Raw genomic sequence first — 23,190 nt, 5'->3', positions numbered from 1 at the left:
GTCACTCTTTACTTTGCAAAGAACACACACATGCACACACTCAATTCAAGATACTTCAGTGAGTCTGTGGTTAATTGAATAGGTTTCGATTCCCAAGATTAATTCACAGAGCTTCGCAGTCAACCTTACACAGGCACTGCATTATGGGAGTTGCAAAGAGAAATGCCCAAAGGGTGAGACAGGTAACAAAAGGGGTTGGGGCTGGCCCTGGGTGAGAGAACAGTGACTAGTGAGACAGAGGGTATGAAAGCAATGCCATCCAATGGAACTTTCTGATGATGAAAATGGTCTTTACCTGTACCATCCAATATGGTAGACACTGGCTACATGTAGCTATTGAAACTTTGAAATGTGGCCACTGTAACTGAGGGACTGAACCCTCAATTTAACTTTAATTTAAAGAGCCAAATGTGTTCGTAGGTATTCCCAGGGGGAGCCGGTTCTTGCTGAATCCCGCCAATTATTGCCATGCATGAGTACAGACTCAGAGGAGCCAGATCTTCTGATTTTTCTAGAGAAACTGAAAATCCCATCTTTTATGGGAATGTCTTAATTTTGTAAAAGCCAGACCAGTCAAAACAAACATGTCCATGGTTCACTTTTGGCCAACAGGCATCTACTTTGCCACATTTAGTTCCTTCTCCTCACCCTGCTCTCTCCTGTGTATCTGTTCCCTCAGGAAGACCCTTTCACGAGTTACTTTCATCAGCCCATGGCCTCATGAGTCTTCTTCTCCCAGACTGTGATGTTGGAACAACCAAATAGCTTCACATCTCCTTCAGAATTCTTTTTTTTTTTTTTAATTTTTTTTTTTAAGATTTTATTTATTTATTTGTAAGAGAGAGAGGAGCGAGAGTGAGCACAGGCAGACAGAGTGGCAGGCAGAGGCAGAGGGAGAAGCAGGCTCCCTGCCAAGCAAGGAGCCCGATGTGGGACTCGATCCCAGGACGCTGGGATCATGACCTGAGCCGAAGGCAGCTGCTTAACCAACTGAGCCACCCAGGCATCCCATCCTTCAGAATTCTTGACCTTACCTCAGAAATGCACTCTCCCTGGGACTCCTGGCTGGCTCAGTCTGTGAAGCATCTGTCTTCCGCGCGGGTCATGATCCCAGGGTCCTCCGTTGGGCTGCCTGCTGAGCTGGGGGTCTGCTCCTCCCTCAGCCCACCACTCCCCCTACTTGCGTTCTATGTGTCTCTCTGATAAATAAAATCTTAAAAAAGAAAAGAAAAGAAATGAAGTGAAAAGAAAAGAAAAGAAAAGCATTCTCACTAACAAGAACAGAGTCACTCATTCCTGTTTCAATTGATCCTTCTTAAGACACCCTGTAGAGGGGCGCCTGGGTGGCTCAGTGGGTTAAGCCGCTGCCTTCAGCTCAGGTCATGATCTCAGGGTCCTGGGATCGAGTCCCACATTGGGCTCTCTGCTCAACAGGGAGCCTGCTTCCCTCTCTCTCTCTCTCTCTCTCTGCCTGCCTCTCCATCTACTTGTGATTTCTCTCTGTCAAGTAAATAAATAAATTTTAAAAATCTAAAAAAAAAAAAAAAGACACCCTGTAGAATCATTGGTATGAATTCCCCTAATATTTTTAGAACCTTAAGAGCTGTCATTTTTGGCTTGCAGTTTAAGCTCTCAGAAGGTACAGAAGATGCCTGTGGCTGGTTTTATTCTATAGATCAGTGTTTTACAAACTTTTTTTGAATGGAATACGTAGTAAGAGAGAACATTTTACACTGCGACTTAGGATACATATTCTGTGTTTACATAAGGGTTAGGGAGGTTTCACACTGTCTTCACTCTGTGTCTGCATCTTCACTCTGATGTTTTCTCTTCTCCTTCACCTTTTTATTTTTTATGTCTTTCAGATTGATCTCAGAGCCCGCTAAGATGTCCCAGCCCATAGTTTGAAAACATGGTTCATGCTCTATACCTGAGAAATAGTCATTGGCTAATCTAAATACCTTTAGTTATTCCTTCCAAGAACCTTCCGCCTCCTCCTGTCTCCCCAGCGTGCACACCCCGCCCCCAGTAGGAGTCAATCACAGACCAGCACCAGTGGAATTATTCTCTCATCCTTGGGGGTCTTTGTAGGCTACAGTTAATAAACCTCGTTAGACTCAGATTGTTCTTCCTGGGAAGTGATTTATATTGGACAACAACAAAAAAAGACCAGAGGACTCTTTTCCCTGCACAGTATATTATTTCCTGCGATTCATCAAAATTCTTTTCATGGGTAAAGGTCACCTTTCATTTATGTATGGCATCTGCATGCATGTTGTTGAAAAGGGTGTGGCTCTCAAAACATAAATCAGGCTTCTCATGTTGATGGAAAAACTCACGAAAAGTTGCCAGAGGGAGGGTGAAGGCAGTGAATGAATGGTGAGAAGAAGCCCACGTCCCATCAGACTTTCTAGCGCGAGGAGCTCAGCCCACCTGACTTGGCCTAAAAGAGGGAAAGATGTAAAAAAAAAAAACAAAAAAAAACCCCCAATCTGAGCAGGATCATAGGACTCTGCATTTTCTAGGAGTTGTAATGCTTTTTAGAAATTACTTAAAAAATTTTAAAAAGCACTTGAGTTGACTGTAAACAGAGACAAAATTGCTGTTAGCCCTGGAAACACTGAACCAGCTCGTTGGAGAGGTCTGAAAGCTAGAACTCCATGCTCTCTTTTCATCTGGTGCAGGGGTTGGCAGCTTGAAGACAGGCCCGATGGTCTGGATTTGAATCTCGACCCTCCTTTTACCAGAGGTGTGACTTGGCGCAAGTGACTTGCCTCTCTGGCCCACCATTTCCTCAACCACAAAATACAAAGAATCCCACCATTTTCCTTAGGTTGTCCTTTGGGTTGAATTACTCCCTATTTGGGAAGCACTGAGCACTAATCCCTTGGGTATGGTAAGTACGATAAGGCGCCGTTAACCACCTTGTTGAAAAGAAGACTAAAACATATCAGCCCTTCGGGGCGGGAGAAACGGAAACACAAATTTTGAAAATAAGGTGGAAGAAGTCGTGGGGCTGCTGTCCTGTTTGCTCTGCGGTGTGCAGGTTTGATACCCAAGGTTACAACGCTGAAATACCATCCTATGTGAAAACGTGGGAGCCATTTTGAAAGAAGAAGAAGAAGAAGAAGAAGAAGAGGAAGAGGAAGAAGAAGAAGAAGAAAGAAGAAGAAAAACAAGCACTAAGATCTCAGTCCCTCAGCCAGGACAGAGAAGAGGACTGTGTGAAAAACAGAAAACAGAGCTGTCAGTGATTCCGAAAGGCCAGACGTGGCTGCGAGACCTCCCAGGGGCAGGCGAGGAAGGAAGAACTAGTAAGTTTAAAACCCCAAACTCTGGGGAGTGTCAATATACCCGGCACAATTTGAGGAGAACAATTAAAAACTGCGTGGGCAACATTTGTTTAAAAAAATTCTCTGGGTAAATCTCATAAAAATGAATGATTATATGGGCAAAAGTCAACTGAAATGGGTAAAATGAGAAACCACAAGAAAGGCCCATTGGAGTGTGGTCTCAGGGCTAAGGAATGCCATCCCCTTGTGAGACATGCTCTTTTGAAAGGTAAAAATAGAAACCAAAGAGAGACTCTGGATCACTGGAAAACACTTCATCGTGCTTTGTTCTCCGTTTCCTAGAAATTGAAATGGAAGCATGACGTGGTTGCGTACACATGTACAGGCGTGGGCGCGCGTTTGTGTATCTGCAGAATGCTTCTATAGTCAGTATATCAATACTCCACATATACATGCATATTGAATATCATTTTTTAGAAGAATCTCCCTTTTCTTAACAGGTGCTTTATGAAGTCACACTAGGAGATGAAAAGGCCCCTGGAACCAAGTGGTTGTAGGCATTACGCTGAACGATGATCCGCCCCACAGAATACATGGACATTATGTATATAATTTGAGCCTGCTCCCTTAAAGGTAACTGGTTCAGACAATGGCAAAAATGGCCTAAGATAGCAATGGGCGTCTCTGAGCTTGGGCAGTGAACAGCACAGGTCATAGGGAGCCAGTCTGATGTCAATAGCAGCTTTGTGTAAGGAGAGCAGAGAAAATGCAGCCTCTGACCATATGGGAGCCTTTTCATTTCTTAGGCTGCATTCTGCCATTGTCTCCCGTGTGCAAATCCCACTGACCATGGCCGCAGCATGGGGCTTAGATTGATGGCCGCAGACGGCCTCTGGCCCTCAGCATCAGTTGGGAAACAAAGGAAGGTTACTCTCAGGCCCATGTCTGGTTTTGCTTTTTATCTCTTTTTTCCTTATCTTTCCTTCTGGGTCCTTTCAAATCCCAAATCCCATCCCTTCCTTTCCCATCCCTTCCCCTCCCTTCCCTTCTCCCTTCCCTTCCCTTCCCTCTTTCCCTCCCTTTTCCTTCCTTCTTTTCTGTGAACACTTTTTTTCTTTTTCTTTCAAATTTCTCATCTTTATTATTATTTTTCTTCCAAGATCTTATTTAAATTCAAGTTAGTTAACAGATAGTGTAGTATTCATTTCAGGTATAGCATTTAATGATTCATGACTTATCTACAACACTCAGTGTTCCTCACTAGTGCCCTCCTTAATGCCTATCACCCATCTAGCCCATCACTCCCCAACCTCTCCTCCAACAACCTTCAGTTCTCTGTAGTCAAGAGTCTCTTATGGTTTCCCTCCCTCTCTCTTATCACCTTTTTTTTATGTTACCTTCCCTTCTTCTATGTTCGTCTGTTTTGTTTCTTAAATTCCACATATGAGTGAGTGGTGCCTGGGTGGCTCAGTGGGTTAAGCCTCTGCCTTCAGCTCAGGTCATGATCTCAGGGTCCTGGGATCAAGCCCCGCATTGGGCTCTCTGCTCAGTGAGGAGCCTGCTTCCCCCCTCCCCATGCCTGCCTCTCTGCCTACTTGTGATCTCTCTCTGTCAAATAAATAAATAAATAAATAAATCTTAAAAAAAAATTCCACACGTGAGTGAAATCATGCTATTTGTATTTCTCTGACTGGCTTATTTTAGTTAACATTATACTCTCTAGCTCCATCCATGTCATTATAAATGGAGAGATTTCATGCTTTTTGATGGCTGAGTAATATTCGTGTGTGTGTGTGCGTGTGTGTACATGTACACCATAACTCCTTTATCCATTCATCTGTCAATGGACATCTGGGCTCTTTCCATAGTTTGGTTATTGTGGACATCGCTGCTATAAACATTGGGGTGCAGGTGCCTTCCATGTGTATTTTTGTATCCTTTGGATCAATACCAGTAGTGTGATTGTGGGGTTGTAGGGTAGCTCTATTTTTAACTTTTTGAGGAAACTCCATACTGTTTCCAGAGTGGCTGTACCAGCTTGCTTTCCCACCAAGAGTGTAAGAGGGTTCCCCTTTTGCTGCCTCCTCGCCAACATCTGTCGTTGCCAGTGTTTATGAACATCTTTGTTTCATTTTTACAGTCTCCCTTTTTTTGAGTCCCTTTTTCTTGGCATCTCTAGGTCTTTCCATGACTTTTCCCTTTTCCATTCCTCTCCCCTCCCAGTCCCTGTTTCTCTTCTTCAGACCCCTCCCCCAGAGCTACTATCCTCTTCCAGGTGCAGATTCTGCACCATCAAAACCACAACCCCTGGCAAAAGCAAACGATTCTGGTCAACAATTTCCTTGGCACTGAGCACTCTAGGGGAAAAATGGGTAGACATTGATGACCATTTAGGAGGAGAAGGGATCACTCAGTAGTTGGGCTTGCAATCTTCTTTATAACCACTTTTAATCCCATGATTCCTCGGAACTGTGGAAAGAGCTCTCCTGATTTCTCTCCTTCCTTCATCGCACACAGAGGGTGCCGGGCACTCCACACCGTGCTGCCTGCGTTCCTTAGTCGTGACCTTCTGCTATTCAAAACCACTTGAGGATAGTTCGTTCTGCACTGCATTCTGCTTCTGCCATCACATCTCCTTCCCTGATTTTCTGGTGAGGACCCTTGGGATTCTACTGGGCTCACTCAAATAGTCCAAGACACTTTTCCTATGTCAAGGTTCTTTGTGTAATCATTTCTGCAAGGTTCATGTGGCCATATAAAGGGACATAGTCAAGGTTCTGGAGATTAGGATCTGGACATCTTTGGGGGCCATTATCCAACCTAGCACGGGGCTTAGGATAATGTTCCAATTTCTCTTAAAACCAGAAAGGGGTGGGGAGAAAAAAGAATGTTTAGGTAGAAGAAAATAGTTTACTAGAGAATATTAATAGCATTGTCTTTATACCAAGAGAACAAGATACAACTTTTACTGTTAGGGAGGAAAGGAACCCCAAAGTAAACAATGCCTATGCTTTAGTGAAGACCGTGGGCACATTCCTGAAAAGTGGCCAAAGCGGTGTCTATGATAAGGGAGTTGCTGTAGAGAGGACCTGTCTCAGAATCCTAAGAATGAGGCCATAGTCCTAGTATTGCCATTAATAATTCATCTTGGCCAAGTTTTTATCAAGGACATAATGAGCTGATGGAAAAAACCACCAATTAGCACCCTCTAGGACATCGTAGAGGTTATAGGAAGGGGTTTGTAGCCAGACAGAACCGGATTCACATTCCAGCTCATTCACTCGCTGCCTGGGCGATCTTGCCAGTTACTTAACCATCCCCAAACATCAGTTTCATCATATAGGATAATACCTCCTCTCTCATAGGATGAGCATGAATAGGCAGCATAAGGTGTACAAAGTGTGTATCACAGCACCAAGTACATAGTAAGCGCTTGCAATGTGACTTCTAGTTGTGTTACTATTTTTATTACATTTATTATGACATTTGCAATTGTTAACAGCTATTACAGTTTAATTCATATACTTCAAAATCACATAATCTACCTTAAGCAATATTTTTTAAAGATTTTATTTATTTGACAGAGAGAGAGAGATCACAAGTAGGCAGAGAGAGAAGGGGAAGCAGGCTCCCTGCTGAGCAGAGAGCCCAATGCAGTGCTCGATCCCAGGACCCTGAGATCATGACCTGAGCTGAAGGCAGAGGCTTAACCCATTGAGCCGCCCAGGTGCCCCCAAGTAATTTTTAATTTGATAAAAGAATCAGGGAGAATAAGAATTTTGAGAGTCCATATTTGGAAGTTGGATCCTTTGTCTGTAGCAATAAGCTGGACTAGAGAACATAAAGTGCATCTAGCAGACTAGGAGCCCTCCTCCCTCTTTGGTGTGCAGTGCTTGAAAATGATTCCACCAGACTGATGGGTACTCGAGCGCAGAAACAGGAAAGAAACAGAGCCTGCCTTCTCCCAAGATACTGGTTCTAGAGTCTAGAGCTCTGCTGTCTAATATGGCAGTCACCATCCATATGTTTAAATTAATTAAATTTAAATGTATTATTAATTAATAAGTTTCATTTTTAAGTTTAAATTAATTAAAGTGAAAATGAAAAAATCCAGACCATCAGTCATGCTGGCTACATTACAAATATGAAAGAGGCACATGTGGCTAGTGCTTACCATATTGAACAGAGCAGATACAGAATTTTTCTCTCATCAGAGAAGGTTATATTGAACAGTGCTTATCTGGATTATTAGTTGTTCTAATTATATTATATAAATAATCCCATTATTATTTCATATGATCTAACTTAAAACCATACAACTGTGCAAGCTGGTGAAACATAGGTCTTAGAAAGGCCAGGGAGAACTATCTCTTCTTTCATTTCAATTAGATGGTCTCTTCTTTTATTACAGATCTTCTACTGGTATTCCCAGGGATCCATGTTATTATGTTTGTATGAATTCTGTGATTGTGTTTATACGACAAATACCCCTCCCACCTCTCAGGTTATCTGCAGGAAAACAAAACAAAAACATGAAACAAAATATGGCAAACTAAATGTTGAACTAAAAGGTTGGATTATTTCAATTTTCACTAGTCTTGGCTTTCACACATTTTTTATCACAACTCATGAGAAGAAAAATATTTTACATCGTAACCTAGTGCAAGCACTCACCAACACAATTGACCCAAAACTTTTACAAACTAGTACGCACCTTTGCTACAGATGATATATTCTGGTAGTTTCTATTTCCTTCACTTTTCCTATCCCCCCCCACCATTTTCCTTTCTTCAGTGTAGGTTATCCTGATTATCAGTGATAACCTACACCTTCAGTGTAGGTTATCACTGATTTCATGACTCACAAAAGGACCATGACCTGTAGTATGACAAAGACTGATCTACACCAGGGGTTGCAAATTCAGATGCTTGAAATGGTCTAGCAGGTAGCATAAATGGGTAGAAAAAAATAAAAAAAAATAATAAAAAAGCATATGGGGGGCTGTGTAAGAAGGCTGTGTGGGACTATGGGAAATGGAGAAGAGAGGGCCCCTTGAGAGAGCCTACTGGCTACTCAGCTCCAACCAGTCTCCTCCACACAGCAACATAGGTCTCTGTTGCTAGAACTTCTAAATCATTCAAGAGAAGCCAAATACACAGATATTTTTGTGAAGCTTTCCAGTTTTAAAGTCTGACAAATAATTTTTTAAAATGCCAAATGCTTGTCAGCCAAACAAAACAAGTCTCTCATATGGTATTGGTCTTAAAAGGATTAATTTTCTAGTTTCAGAGGTAGAACTGGAAGCGGGTTCTTTTTCTTTAAAATGAGAATCTGGACTCCCCCCCAGACTGAGGTAGCGCAATCCTTCTGTCTTCTCATGACCCAGTAGGGAAGAAAGGAAGAATCTCTAGCTGAAGAAGGGAGTTGAAAGTGACTGTTTCTCCTGGAATGAGGCCATGTTGGGTGCCCACTGGCTGTCAAAAAGGGTTGAGGTAGTCAATCCATTGCAACAGCCTACAGTCCTCAAGAAATTAGGTTTATCCTCATCCATTCAAAAGAGAAGAGAAGCTCCATCCACACATCTTGGGTCAAGACTATCCCCCAGTAATGGCCATCGGCCCTCTTTGAATGTTTACTCAGTTACTTCTCACTCTTACTTAGACTGGCCAGGCTTCCAGGGTGTGAGCTACTGAGGTACAAATAGCTATTCAATCATTTTTTAAAAAAATCTACAGTTTATAGCTAAAACACACTTAAATTTCAAGCACAAATCCTACAACTATAAAATGAAAAGGTCGAATTAGCAGTCTTTATATCCAAGGCCCCTGGGCTTTATGTATTAGTTTAAACGACATACAATTGCCAATATTCAAATATTTTTGAAAAAAAACTATTTTGGAGTAATTTTAGGTTTTTTATTTTGTTTTGCCTTGAGAGAGAGAATAGGAAGGGAGTAGCAGAGGGAGAGAGAGACTCTTAAGAAGGTTCCATGCTCAGTGCAGAGCCCAAGGCCGGGCTCAGTCTCACGACACTGAGATCATGACCTGAGCTGAAATCAAGAACTGAACGCTTAGCCGACTGAGCCACCCAGGTGCCCCAGGAATAATTTTAAGTCTTATAGAAACATCGCAAAGACTGTATGAAGCATTTCTGTATATTTTTCACTCAGTTCCCCTTACTGTTAACATGCTATGTAACCATGATGCATTTGGCAAACTAAATAATCAATATTGGTACATTCTTATCAAATGAACCACTTCCTTTAGCTTCCATCAGTTTTTTCACAATGTTGTTCTGTTTTAGGATGCAGTTCAGGATAACACATGCATTTAGTTTAACTTTTCTGACCCACATAAAAAGGCAATTTCATATGGTTCCCCCTAATACTTTGGAATCAGTATAGTAAGCAACGAGAAAGAAGAGAAGTCTTATCAGAACCTAGGTTTTGGGTCCTAGGGAGGAGACCGCCTTGGGGAGCCCTCCTCAACACCCATCCACTCCCAGTTGAAGTCACTAATGTCATCTAGTCTTTGGATTCTGAGTGTCTGTTCATGGGCTTAGCACAGTTCCTATGTGAAGTAGGTGCCCAGTAAACACATGCTGGATATCTACTGCTTATCAGCAAACGAGAAACCAGCACCTGCAAGCCCACATTGGACAGAAGAGCCCCTTCCTGCCCAGAACTTACTTCCTGATTGAGTTCATTGTCCACCTCGAACTAATGCCATCTTGAAACATCAACGTTTGTATTGGTTGCTCAGGCTGCCATAGCAAAGTATGGCAGGCTGGGTGACTTAAACAATGGAAATGTATTTTCTCACCATCCTAGAGGCCAGAAGTCTTAGGTCAAGGTGCTGGCATGGCATGGTTGAGCCTCTCTCCTTGGCTTGCTGATGGCCTTCTCCCTCAATAAAAGATCTTCCCTCCGTACATGGCTCTGTCAAAATTTCCTCTTCCTCTTCTCTTTAAAGATTTTATTTATTTATTTGAGAGAGAACAAGAGAGAGCACATGAGTGGAAGGAGCGGCAGAGGGAGAGAGAACCTCAAGCAGACTCCCTGCTGAGTGCAAAGCCGGCCCCAGGGATTGATCTCATGACAACAAGATTATGACCTGAGCTGAAACCAAAGGTCGGATGCTCAATGTCCTGAGCCATCCAGGTGCCTTAATTTCCTCTTCTAGTAAGGAAACCAGTCATAGTGGATTGAGGCCAACATGAACGACCTCATTTTTAACTTTATTACCTCTTTAAAGACCCTACCTCCAAATACAGTCACATTTTGAGATCCTGGGGGTTAGGACGTTGACATAGGAGTCTTGTGGGAAGACAGCTTGGCTCATGGCAATGTTGAACATATCTAAAGTTTAGGGGTAAAGAAAAAATAGTCCAAGAAAGAACTTTCCTGAATCCAAATGTCACTCATCTCCAGAGGTCCAATCTGTTTTCCTCTCCCTGACTATTCTGAACGCTTCCATGACAAGGCTTCCATCAACTACTATCTCCTCATTCTACAGGAATGCTGTCCCCTCAGCCAGACTGGATCTCTAAAGTGCCTTCAGCCAGCTTAGTATAAGGCTGAAAACCTCTAGAAGATACTTTCTGTATATACCTGTTTGACTGACTAGAGGAAGAGAAACACCCTTCCCAGCTACTCACTAAGCAGGAGAGCGGGCATCAGCAGCCGGTCGTGTTGCTGTCAGGACCAAAGGGCAGTGCATGAAACCCTTTCCTCACGAAAATTCTGTGCTTCTAAGAATGTGGGTGGGTCCAAAGCACATTTTTTTTTTCCACTTGTTTGTGTGTGTGGGTGTGCACAGGAGCACACGGGCCGAAGAGTGTTATAATTTTTTTTTAAGCTTATCTCCAAGGCTGCAATCTGTGTTTGGAGACTTTCAAAAATGAAAACAACCCCAGTGTACAGACATTGCCTGACAGGCAGGGGACTGAAAGAAAAATTAAATAATGAACGAGCCGAGGGCACGGGGGCAGGCATCTGAAGTGTAAGCCTTCGGGAGCAAGCACTTTGACAGAGAAAGACTGCAGGGGAAAGCAATTAATAGGGAAGAGGCTGGGACAAAACGGGGCCAGGGAAAGCTGCCAGGGGACCGGAGGAAAAGGGAGCAGAGGGGATGGGGGGTGACCAGCGTGCTCGCCGGGCTGTCATCAGCCCAGAATCATCAGGCACCTGAAACAACAAGGTCAAGAATGTGACCTGAAGGATACATGGAATATTTGTTTAGGAAACCACACACTGGGAGAAAGTCTCAAAGAGTTAAATGGGGACGCTTACCTTTTCAGATGGCGGACTCCCACAAGGAAAGTTCCAGCAAAGCCCGTGGGGCTGAGGAAATTGTTTTTATGGCCATGCTGAAGAAAATGGACAGAGACGGAGGGTGGGGAGTGGACGAGGGGGGGATCTAGCCAGTGTCTTGGTGTGGGGACCCTCGGAGGGCAGGGGGAGGGATCCAGGGGACAGGCCTCCGTTCAGCCTTCCCTGAAAGGCCAGAAGCCCAGCCCACCAAGGCATCCGGATTCCAGGCCTCCAGGCCTCCAGGACAAAGGGCCCTTCCCCCCTCCTTGTCAGCCTTCCTGTTCTTGGGGATTGTGTGGCCCGGCTCTTTGATCAAACGAAAAGCATTATGTCTGTGGACAACTGCTTTAAACATCAAGGTTTCAGGGCTGGCTCTCTGGGCCCTTTGGTGTTCTCAGTCAAAGGGATTATGCCTGCTCCTCTAAGGATTTCTGCTTTTCCCAGAAAGGACCAGGTCTTGTTAACAGGACTTTTCTGACGCTGTCCCTACCCTTAGGAAGTGTTGTGGAGGACAGAGCACGGCAGGGGCCTCTGCAGTATCAGCCTCCATTTTTAGTGTGATCATTGCTTCAATTTTCTTTCACAGATTCCCACAAGGAAATGAGAATCCACCCATGGCCAAAACGAATCTCTGACAAAGATGCACTTGAGGTAGTGGCCTGGAAAGGAGGCCTCTGGAGTTCAAGCTTGTGTCTGCTGCTTAGTCGCTGACTCATTTTTAGTCAGTCATTCAGCCCTCCCAGGTCTGAGTTTTCTCTCTTTGAACAGTGAGAAGTTGGCAAGGTCTTGGCAAGGTCTGGAGCTTGACTGTAAAATCCTATGATTCCTTCACTGCTCTGTATTTCTGAAAAAGGCTGTTCTGTTTGACCCTGCAATGACATAAGTGCGATGTGTTTCGCTGGGCTCAAGGAATAAGTAAAAGGAAAGTGGAGAATAAAACCCCTTCGAGAACTGTTTCAGATGGTAACACCTCTCTCCACAAGTCACCGATTTAATAGGGAGTTGGTGTCTAACGAGGCCAGATGTAATATCTCTGAGTAACACTTTTCTGATGTTACGTAAGGAAAATATAAGACAACTCTACTCTAGAAAGACCCATTTTTCTTGTTCTGGCCACTCAAAGGGAATTCCCTTCCTCACAGTAGTAGCAAGAAAAGTTGTCAGGTGAGAGGAAGGAACAGATAACTTGAGATCTGAGTATTTGGCATAAGATTTGGCAGAAAATTGTATTTATTTAGCAGAGCAACAATTTAGGCTCTATATCTGAAAGTAGTTTTGCTAAGTCATGATTGAATACACACATTTGAAAAGATGCTGGGAATGTTTTAGGGTATTTGGGTTTTTTAAAGATTTTGCTTATTTATTTGAGAGAGAGAGAGAACAAACAGTGGGGAGGGGCAGCAGGAGAGGGAGAAGCAGACTCCCCACTGAGCAGGGACCCTGACCTGGAACTCAATCTCAGGACCTTGAGATCATGACCTGAGCCAAAGGTACATGCTTAACCAAGTGAGCCACCCAGGTACCCCATCCCAGGGTTGTTTTGTCATTATCATTGCTGACACAATTCCACTTCTTCTACTCCCACTGACTGAATTCAGTGGGATTACTCTGCATTAGGTCTACGTATCAGAATTTACATAGTGCAGGAGCTCACACTCTGTGTCTTTTTCTCAGGATTGTATGAGAGAAGTTTCTTTCCTTTTTTAAAGATTTTATTTATTTATTTATTTGAGAGAGAGAGAGGAGAGAGAGCATGAGAGGGGAGAAAGTCAGAGGGAGAAGCAGACTACCCACGGAGCTGGGAGCCTGATGTGGGACTTGATCCCCGGACTCCAGGATCATGGCCTGAGCCAAAGGCCGTCGATTAACTAACTGAGCCACCCAGGAGCCCTGGGAGAAGTTTATTGACATCAGAATTGTAAGGTTTATCTAATTCTTTTCCTGATCTTTGTTTTTATATTAAAAAAAAAAAAAAGTGCTGTGAGATCTTACCAGTCTCTCAGAGCTTCCATTGCCATTACATTCAGGATGAAACAGAGAGGTGCTTCTGGATTTCTGAGGAGAGGCTTGGTACCTGACTTTGTCCCGACACTAGGTATTTATTTTGATCTTCAGGCATCATCTAGAATCAATATGTCATCCATTCTCATGAGTCTGAATCACAAGTTTGAATCTCTACTTCTAGAGTCAACCTCTTTCTTGAGCCCATCTTATTGTACTAAACATTTCCACTGGGATGTTCTTCAGGGACTCTAAATTTGTGATGTTTCCTGCAAAAAGCAGCCTCCCTGACATCCTTTATTCTGTCTCTGGCAACACTGCTCTGTGGGCCACCAGACTTCTACCTCAGTGACAACTCTGACCAGTCCCAGTCAGTCACCAGCTCATGCCCTCTCCTCCTTCTCAGTGTATTTTGATTTGTTCTTTTTGGTCGGTTCTAACTGCTGTTACCCAGGATGGAGTCCTCACCACCTGATCATTCGGCAGCCATTCTGTGCCCACTCATCACACAAATCACTTCAAAGGAACTGATTCCTTCAGCAAATATCTGTTGAGAGCTTCCTGTGTTCTCTTCAAACACCCTCAATGGCCCATTGGTAAAGACCCACAAGAAAAGCTATAAACCCCTGAACCTGACATTCAGCCCCCACTTCTCCACCTAAACTTAATGTCCACTCAGCTTCCTCTGAAAACACTTAGGGCATCCCTCCTTCTTTGGATTCCCTACCTGGAAGTTCTTTCTTCTGCTCTTCCCCTCACTCAACCCCTATAACTTCCAATTTGCTCTGTTCCCCTCACAACTGGTACTTGCAAAATTATATTGCTGTCTGTATTTCCCATGTCTAATCACCCTAACTGGACTGTGAGGTTCTCAAAAGAGAGACACAGTGACTGAATGCATCTTTGTGCTGCCTAGTGGAATGAATGGCAAGAAGCAAGGAAAAGGAACGATTTTGAGCACCTATGGTATACTGGAAACATTCATATGTTGAATTTGCTTTTCCCCCTTTCCCCCTTTTCTCCTTTAAATCAGGGGTTGGCAAGCTATGGCATATGCTCCAAATCCAGCCCATCTGTTTTTATAAATAAAGTGTTATTAGAAGGACAGAGGCACACTTGTTCAATTACATATGATCTCTGGCTGCTTTTGTACCAAAATGGCAGAGCTGAGCGCTTGTGACAGAGATTGCCTGACCAGCAAAAACCAAAATAGTTATTCTCTATGTCTTTAAGGAAAAGTTTGCTGACCCCTAGTCTAAACAACCAGAGGAGGTAAGATTTGTTCTCACCTTTTTTTACAGGTGAGGAAACAGAAGTTCAGAGAGTTTGCATAAATTGCTAAGGATATACAATTAATAAGAAAACAAGCAAAATCTTGAAGCCAGGGCAATGTAATTCTAGAACCCATCGCCTTTGCATTTGACCACAGGAGATAATCAGCGATGGCTAACATTTGACGAGAGTATCATCTATGTAATACTCTTTTTGGCTTTTCTTCATACTTTTGCAGGAAGTAATTCTGGCTGAAATTAACTGGGATTTTTCAGAGATGCATTATATCCTTCTGACTGGCCACAGTGACATTATTTTAAAAGACATTTTCTGTGATTTCCCACCATAACAATTATCTCACGCTGCTGTAATTACCTCCAGAAGGCTATAACTGCTCAAGGACAGAGGCTGTGTCTCACGCCCCGAGTCTCCGACATGCTCCTGAAATATAATAACCCCCCAACGAATGTATGTTGCAGGATAGCAGTCATGGGAATGACTGTTATTTTGAGAGAGACAAGCTGTTTTCACAATTACAAGATTTTGGTAAAAATTGGTATGGGAAAGCTCATACTAGGGGTCATAGAGCCCCTAGATTTCAATCCCTATGCCAACACTTACTAGCTATACCATCATGGGTGAGATGCCTAATCTATATAAGCTTTCATACTTTTTTTTTTAAGATTTTATTTATTTATTTGCCAGAAAGAGAGAGCACAAGCAGAGGGAGTGGCAGACAGAGGGAGAAGGAGGCTCCCCACTGAGCAAGGGGCTCGACTGATGCGGGACTCGATCCCAGAGCTCTGGGATCATGACCCATGCTGAAGGCAGACACTTAACAGACAGAGGCACACAGAGGCCCCAAGCTTTCATATTTTTGCCTGTATAATGGGAGTCACGCAGTCTTTGTGATGAGATGAAACAAGACAAGGGAAGTGCGTGCAGTGATTGCAGGCACCCAGTAAGCAATCAGCAAACGGGAGTTGTTACTCTTGGCTAAGGTCTTCGTATCGGTGCTCGGAAACTTGAATTCATTTGGAAGAACCATAAAATTATATCAAGTGGGAGAAGAGACCAAACAGGCAATAAATAAGCAAGGAAAGAAGGAGACAAGAGAAGGACAATGAAGAAAACAAAGAAGTCCCTCCTTTGCTTTATCTCTGCAAAAATTTTCCAGAAAATGCTTTTTATTTTTTAATCAGTAAATAAAGATACCGTGCTCTCAAGAATATATCCTGCCCTAAGAGAAAAATGAGGGGAAGAAAACCTTGTCCGTACAACGGTTTCTGAAAACAAGCTCCAAATATTAGCAGAGAGGGGGAATAAAAGAGTTTCTAAAGCAACACACTTAATCATATTAATTGTTATACATAATAACCAGCAGTGCCAAAATTGGCCCCTGAGATTCACATCATTACCCTAAAGTAATTAAACTGCTGCCAAGATCCCGCATCATGCGAATCAGTTCTACCTGGAATAGCTATTAAAGCTATAATCATGCCCCATTTGAAGTCTTGACTCCATGAGTATGATTGAGAGCTTGTTGAATGAGGCAAAGTTTGTCTAAGCCTTCCAGGGAGGAGAGCAATGAATGTGCTGCTGATGGCAGGAATCAATCACTGGGTTACGATCTCGGGTCCTTCGTCCGACTTCCAGAAACCCAATCGGAATGAATCTCTTATGGATTCTTGGACTGTTTTAGATGAGCTTTCATTAAGATATGATTCCCATTGATTTCCTGTTCCCTATACTCTTCATTTAAGTTCAAGCATAGAAGATCACGCTCTACCTAAAATGTTGTTTAAAAGATAAAAAAGGAAAAAAAGAGGGTGAGGACAACTTCCCAGACTGACTTTCTTTTCCCTATAGCTATTTCTCTTTCTTCCAGAACATAAAACTATAGTCTTTGCACATGCCTTACTCTTTTGTAATTTGGTTTTATGTCTTAATTAAATGATTTCAAATAACATAAAAAGAGGTCTGTGTTTCATCCAGTTCTGTAAAATTTAATTTTGAGACTTGAGAAATCCATTTGTTCACTAAAATGGATTGTATTTTGGAGCAGACTATCAGCAAAAGGAAGTGAACTTTGCCAAGATGGTGGCTACTCTGCCGACAGGATGTGAATCCTCACCGTGGGCCCCTGAGAGCCCCAGAGAGACCCACAGAGACCAGCACCTACCTTTTCACACCCTCTTCCTAGGAACTGGTCATTTAGGTTCTTTCTAAGCAAGTGACTCTGTTTATACCATAAGACTCTACTTCCCTATGTGTCCAAGATTTGACCCAGTATTGGTGCCTAAGCCAAAGGCGACCAAAAGTAGGCTTGACATCAGAAAGGCTGATCTATGAAGATACTCTGGCCTTATTACCAGTAGGAGTAGACCATACTGGATGGTGACCAACCCAAGCAGAGACTCTCTCTCTTGGAGTTTTACAATGTTAGGAGGAAAGAAAAACCCTAAGTCATAATAAACAGGGACAGAATTATAAGACCCATGGTGTGAACACATGTAGCCCTGTAGCCCTGTCCCTGTCAGCAGGAGCCAATTTAAAGAATGCCACAGTCACTGGAGTCAAGAGTTCCTGTATGTATCATATATCCATATGTACATACATAGACATAGACATATAATTGTTATTTGAATTATACCTCAAAATGCCTTTCTGCTCCTGCTGGGTGTGAAAAGGTGAGCGCAGTGTGTGTGTGTGTGTGTGTGTGTGTGTGTGTGGTGGTGGTGGTGGAAGGGCTGGGAGGTGTAGTTTACAGATTCAAAGTATGAAGCAGGGATGTCTGGGTGGCTCAGTGGTTAAGCCTCTGCCTTTGGCTCAGGTCATGATCCCAGGGTTCTGGGATAGAGTCCGACATTGGGCTCCTTGCTCAGCAGGGAGCCTGCTTCTACCTCTGTCTGCCACTCCCCCTACTTGTTCTCTCTCTCCCTCTCTCACAAATAAACAAATAAAATCCTCAAAAATAAATAAATAAATAAAAGTATGAAGCAATTTCTCTGTGTGTGATGCTTGTTCTAGTTGCCTTTCCAGAATCATTGGACAAAGATAAGTTTATAGAACTTGAGTGAGCTATTGGCGTTTAATTTCTGATCCGCTTAGTTGGTCTCCTAGCATCATCGTGAAGAGAGAGCACCGAACTAGGAGAAAGTTTGAGGGAACACCCAGGCAGAAAAAAATCTAGTGCATGATCTTAGTAGTGGGAGGTAAGAAAAATGGTCCTGGGGCCACAGGTCCTTGGCCTCTGGTGAGGAAAATGGTATTACAGGCTGAATTGTGCCCTCCCAACATCCATATGTTGAAGCTCTAACCTCCAGTTCTCAGGAGGTGACTACTTCTGGAGACAAGGCCTTTGAAAGAAATGACTAAATCAAAACGAGGTCATCAGGGTGGGCCCTAATCCAATCTGACCAGTGTCTTTATAAGGAGACAAAATTTGAAGACACACTGAAGAAAGACCGTATGAAGACATGGGGAGGAAGTGGCCGTCAGAGAGTCAAAGAGAGGTTTTCCCAGAAACCAACCTTGCTATCTTCTTGGTCTTGGGTTTCCAGCCTCCAGAGCCGTGAGAAATACATTTGTGGCCCCGCAGCCTCCCAGCCTGTGGAATTCTGCTGTGGCAACCCTCAACCTCTAGTGCAAACAGCACAGGGGAGGACTTGCTCTCTAAGGAGCCAGGAGTGCCCAAGACCAGGGTCTAGTGAACCGGTGTCACTTCAGTCCCTGGGAGGGCATGAGTGCCTGTGGGTACGGGCAGAGGGATGGATGCTTTGACACTTGCATCTGGTCCTTGTGACAAGCTGATGAAGTGATTTACAATCTTGTAGGTGAGAAAGCCTGAGGATTAGCCAGTGAGGAATCATGCCTGCGTTTACCAGAGAGGGTCAGATGCGTCAAGTCCCAGGGAAGATGCCAGGCAGCCTCCCAGGAGCCCCCTGACAGGAAAAATGCTGTGGGTCAAGGTCAGGTTCTGGAAGCTGAGGCCTGCTCCGTATCCCTGAGGCCAAAGTCTGCTAAGAGCTGGCTGGTGTGGGAAAGCAAACAGGCTCAGGCCGCAAACTTAAGGTTACAGCCATTGCTCTGCCACCCACCAGCTGGGAGACCTTGGGCAAGTCACTTGATCTCACTAGGCCTCATTCCCTTACCTGTGAAAGGGTAACTGCTCTTAAAGTATTGTGTTCAAATTTCATAGGACGGCTTTGAAAATCAGATGAATTAATAGATTTAAAATACTTCCGGCACTGTGTTTTAGTCAGGGTCCTCCAGAGAAACAGAACCGATAGGATGTGTGTTATACAGAAAGAGATTTGTTTTAAGGAATTGGCTCACTTGATTGTGGAGGTTTGGTAAGTTCAAAATCTAACAGGGAGGCTGACAAGCTAGAACTCAGGAGAATTGCAAATTGAGGGCAAAAGCTGTGTAATATAGAGCTGACGATGTACATGATTCTGCAGGCTGTCAGCTGGGGGAACCGCCCCCCCCCACCTTGCTGGTGGGATCTGCCTTTTGGTCTACTTAACCCTCCGCTGATTGGACAAGGCCCAACCGTGTCAAAGAGAGCAATCTGCTTTCTTCAAAGTACACCAATCTAAATGTAAACCTCATTCAAAAAACATACTCATGGAAACATCCAGAACAACATTTGACAAAATGTCTGGCTACTTGGGCAAGCTGACACATAAAAATGAACCCTTGTGCACTCAGTAACTGCTTACAACAATTACTTTCATCCTTCTGACTAATACAAAAACAGAGCATCCTTTCTCTCCTTGGCTGAAGGGTGGTCAAATACAGCTGGCATCTTCAGGGTTAAAGGGAGAAAAAAAAATGCATGGTCTGAAAAGAAACAGAACTGACCAAACTGTTATTAAATAACCATTATTTGAAACCCTTTCTTTCTCAGAAAGCAAAGAGCTGGTACATCTGGATAAATAGTAGCTGTATTATAGTCCCTCTGGGAAAAAGACAATCAATGTTATAATTACTGGATTTGTTTGCAAAGAAAAGAACTGCCTCTTCTATTGCAAATAGGGCCCACTTTTTTCTCAGATGAGTAAGACGTGTGGGTCAGACCTTCACCTCAAACTCCTGCTCTAAATGGGATGGTTTGAGGGAGAAAAAAACAAACAAAAAACAACAACAACAAAAACACCCCAACCTCATCTACTCCCATTGCAACTAAATGCTTCTAGAACTTCAGAGTTGGAACACAGAGAAGTGACTTCCCCAAGGAGATGGGGAAGGGCCACCGCCATGGCTAAGAGATGACACCAAGTTGGCAGGATTCTGTGCCCCTAGCTTTTTTCAAAGAAACGCCTCTTTTGTCTTCTCTAAATATTTGACTTCCACCTAAGATCCCATGCATTTGTAGAAAGAGTTTTATGATTTAAGAAAAAGGGAAGAAAGCTTGAAAGCCACTGATTTGTCCTCACCTTCCATCTGATGCTACTGTTTCCCTGTTCAGTGTTCATTCTGTCTGTGCTGGAGGACCCCGGAGATGGAGAGCTCCCTGTTTTAGCAAACAACCTATTTGATGGCACTTCTCAAGGGCAGAAATTATCAGAAAGTCCTTTCTTAGTTTGAGGCCAGGGTCTCTTGTATGTGGTGGTCCCAAATTTTCATCACCTATTCTCACGTGGGAAGAAGAAAAAGAAAGAGGGGAAAGTCCGGGAGAGGAAGAGAGGAGGAGTGGGGATGAGAAAAATGGGATAAATTCGAGCTTTATTGCCAAGGTTTAGTCATTCGGCCTTTAATTTTTTGTTATAGTAGCTATATTCATATTTTTTTAATTAACATACGATGTATTATTAGTTTCAGGAGTACAGGTCTTTGATCCATCAGTCTTACTATATTTGTATTTTCTTAACAGTTTCATTGAGGTTTAATTGACATATAGTAAAGTGCATATGTTTAAAGGGTACAATTTGACAAGTTTTGATGTGACACAACCATCGCCACAGCAGAGGTACACAGTTGAGTATGTTAATCCCTTCCAGAAAGCTTCTTTGTATGATGTTGTAATCTCTCCTCCCTTTCCTCCCTGACCTCTTCCCATAGGCAACCCCTGCTGTGCTTTCGATCACGATGGCTTAGTTAGCACTTTCTAGAACTTTATGCAGATGGAATCATTCCATATGTATACACTTCTTGTCTGTCTTCATTTAACTCAAATAAATGTTTCAAAATCCATCCACGTTGTTGTGTGTATCAGTAATGTGCTTCTTTTTGTGACTGAGACATTTGCCATTGTGTGGATATATCCACTTGGTTTGTCTATTCCCCTGTTGATGGACATAGGAGTTCTTTTCAATATTTGGCTGTTATACATAAAGCTACTATGAATGTCTTCGTACAAGTGTTTGTATAGACATATGCTCTCATTTCTTTTTTGTTTATGTAGCAGTGAAATGGTTGAATCACAGGATAGGTATTTATTTAACTTTTTAAGAAACTACCAGATGGTTTTTGGACTTGGTTATGCCATAATTCCTTCTCACCAGTAGAGAGAAAGAGAGAGAAGGCGCATGTATGTGTGGGTGGGGTTGGGGAGGGGTAGGGGAGAGGGAGACAGAATCTTAAGCAGGTTCCACACCCAGCATGGAGCCCAGCTCGGGGCTGGATCTCACAACACTGCCATCATGACCTGAGCCAAAACCAAGAGTCCGATGTTTAACTGACTGAGCCACCCGGGTGCCCCTCCATCTTTTTAATTTTAGCCATTTAAATAGGCAAGCAGTAGTATCTCATGATGGCTCCAATTTGCATTTGTTTAATGACTAACAATATTCACATCTTTTCATGAGGTTATCTATCATCTATATATCTTTTTTTGATGAAATGTCTGTTCAAACCTTTTGTCCAGTTTTAATTGGCTTGTGGGTTTTCTTATTGAGATTTTGAGAATACTTTATGCATTCTGAATGCAAATCCCTTACTGGATTGGAGATCTTCAGATATTTTCTCCTACTTCATGACTTGTCTTTTCATTCTCTTAATAGTATTTTTCTAACAGTAGAAGGTCTTCATTTTGATAAAGCTCAATTTATTGTTTTTCTTCTATGGATTATGCTTTTTGTGTTTCATCTTTTTTTTTTAAAGATTTTATTTATTTATTTGACGGAGAGAGATACAGGGAGAGAGGGAGCACAAACAGGGGGAGTGGGAGAGGGAGAAGCAGGCTCCCCACCCAGCAGGGAGCCCAATGTGGGGCTCTATCCCAGGACTCTGGGATCATGACCTGAGCCGAAGGCAGATGCTCAATGACAGAGCCACTCAGACGCCCCTTTTGTGTTTCATCTAAAGAAGTTTGCTTAGGGGCGGCTGGGTGGCTCAGAGGGTTAAAGCCTCTGCCTTCTGCTCAGGTCATGATCCCAGGGTCCTGGGATTGAGCCCCGTATCGGGCTCTCTGCTCAGCAGGGAGCCTGCTTCCCTTCCTCTCTCTCTGCCTGCCTCTCTGCCTACTTGTGATCTCTGTCTGTCAAATGAATAAATAAAAATCTTTAAAAAAAAAGAAAAGAAGAAGTTTGCTTAACCCAACATCATAAGGACTTTCTCCTATTTTTTTCCCCAGACAATTTGTGGTTCTGTATTTTACATTTAAGTCGATGATCCTTTTTTTAAAAAAAGATTTTATTTATTTATTTGACATAGAGGGCTCGAGCAGGGAAGAGAGCAGATGCCCAGCTGAGCAGGGAGCCCGACGTAGGCCTCGATCCCCGGACCCTGGGATTATGACCTGAACTGAAGGCAGACACCTAACTGACTCGGATACCCTGGTGCCCCTAGGTCTGTGATACATTTTGGGTTAATTTTTGTATCTAATATGCAGTCGGGCTTAGAGAGTCGTTTATTTTTGCTCACAGATAGCTGACTCCTCTACACTCTCAGGGTCATCTCTATGAGTCAAGAAAACTACTCCCCAGCCTTGATTGGGTCCCCCATTCCTGTGCCATGACCTGGAAACTTTCTCCAGGTAATAAGAGGTCAGGGAGTTATAGGGCTCATCTACTTTGTTCAACCACTATCAAAGCCTGATGTCCACTCTCTTGAGTAGTATCGCATCGTGTGCTTGTTTTTGTTTCCAGTTGTTACAGGTGGGAAAATAAATCTGACCCCTGTTATTCTATTTTGACTGGAAGTGGAAGTCCCTATATTCTTATTTAAACCTGATATTTCTCTTTAAATAGCCTACATTTTTCTTTATTCACCCTTCGTACTTATATTGATGTAATCACAGATCTGAAACATCGTTGTGTTACTTTTATCCTAATTCATGTTAAAGTCAGTGTCACATTATTAACATTT

The 23,190-nt window shown here is 43.1% G+C and overlaps 2 long non-coding RNA genes across 5 annotated transcripts in view; one reads left to right on the top strand and one right to left on the bottom strand.

Annotated features, from left to right (window-relative positions):
* Positions 1 to 15,590, top strand: part of LOC122889484 — a 32,492-nt gene extending 16,902 nt beyond the window's left edge. The window contains exons 4-5 of one of the 4 annotated variants that reach the window (XR_006380921.1): positions 1,866 to 3,926; positions 15,116 to 15,590. This is a non-coding gene — a long non-coding RNA (uncharacterized LOC122889484). Of the gene's footprint in view, positions 1 to 1,865; positions 4,323 to 12,190; positions 12,985 to 14,906 lie in introns of those variants that run through there. The other 3 variants (XR_006380920.1, XR_006380922.1, XR_006380923.1) reach the window with 3 other exon arrangements.
* On the bottom strand, positions 7,755 to 11,841 carry LOC122889485. The gene is made up of 3 exons (XR_006380924.1): positions 11,584 to 11,841; positions 10,115 to 10,256; positions 7,755 to 7,802 (listed from the first exon to the last, which is right to left on the bottom strand). It is a non-coding gene; the product is annotated as an uncharacterized LOC122889485 (long non-coding RNA).
* Positions 15,591 to 23,190: the final 7,600 nt, after the last annotated feature.

Source organism: Neovison vison, chromosome 11, assembly GCF_020171115.1.
Source record: "Neovison vison isolate M4711 chromosome 11, ASM_NN_V1, whole genome shotgun sequence".
Classification (NCBI taxonomy): Eukaryota; Metazoa; Chordata; class Mammalia; order Carnivora; family Mustelidae; genus Neogale; species Neogale vison.
The sequence above is the reverse complement of the archived record's forward strand: the minus strand, read 5'-3'. Positions and strand labels throughout refer to the sequence as shown.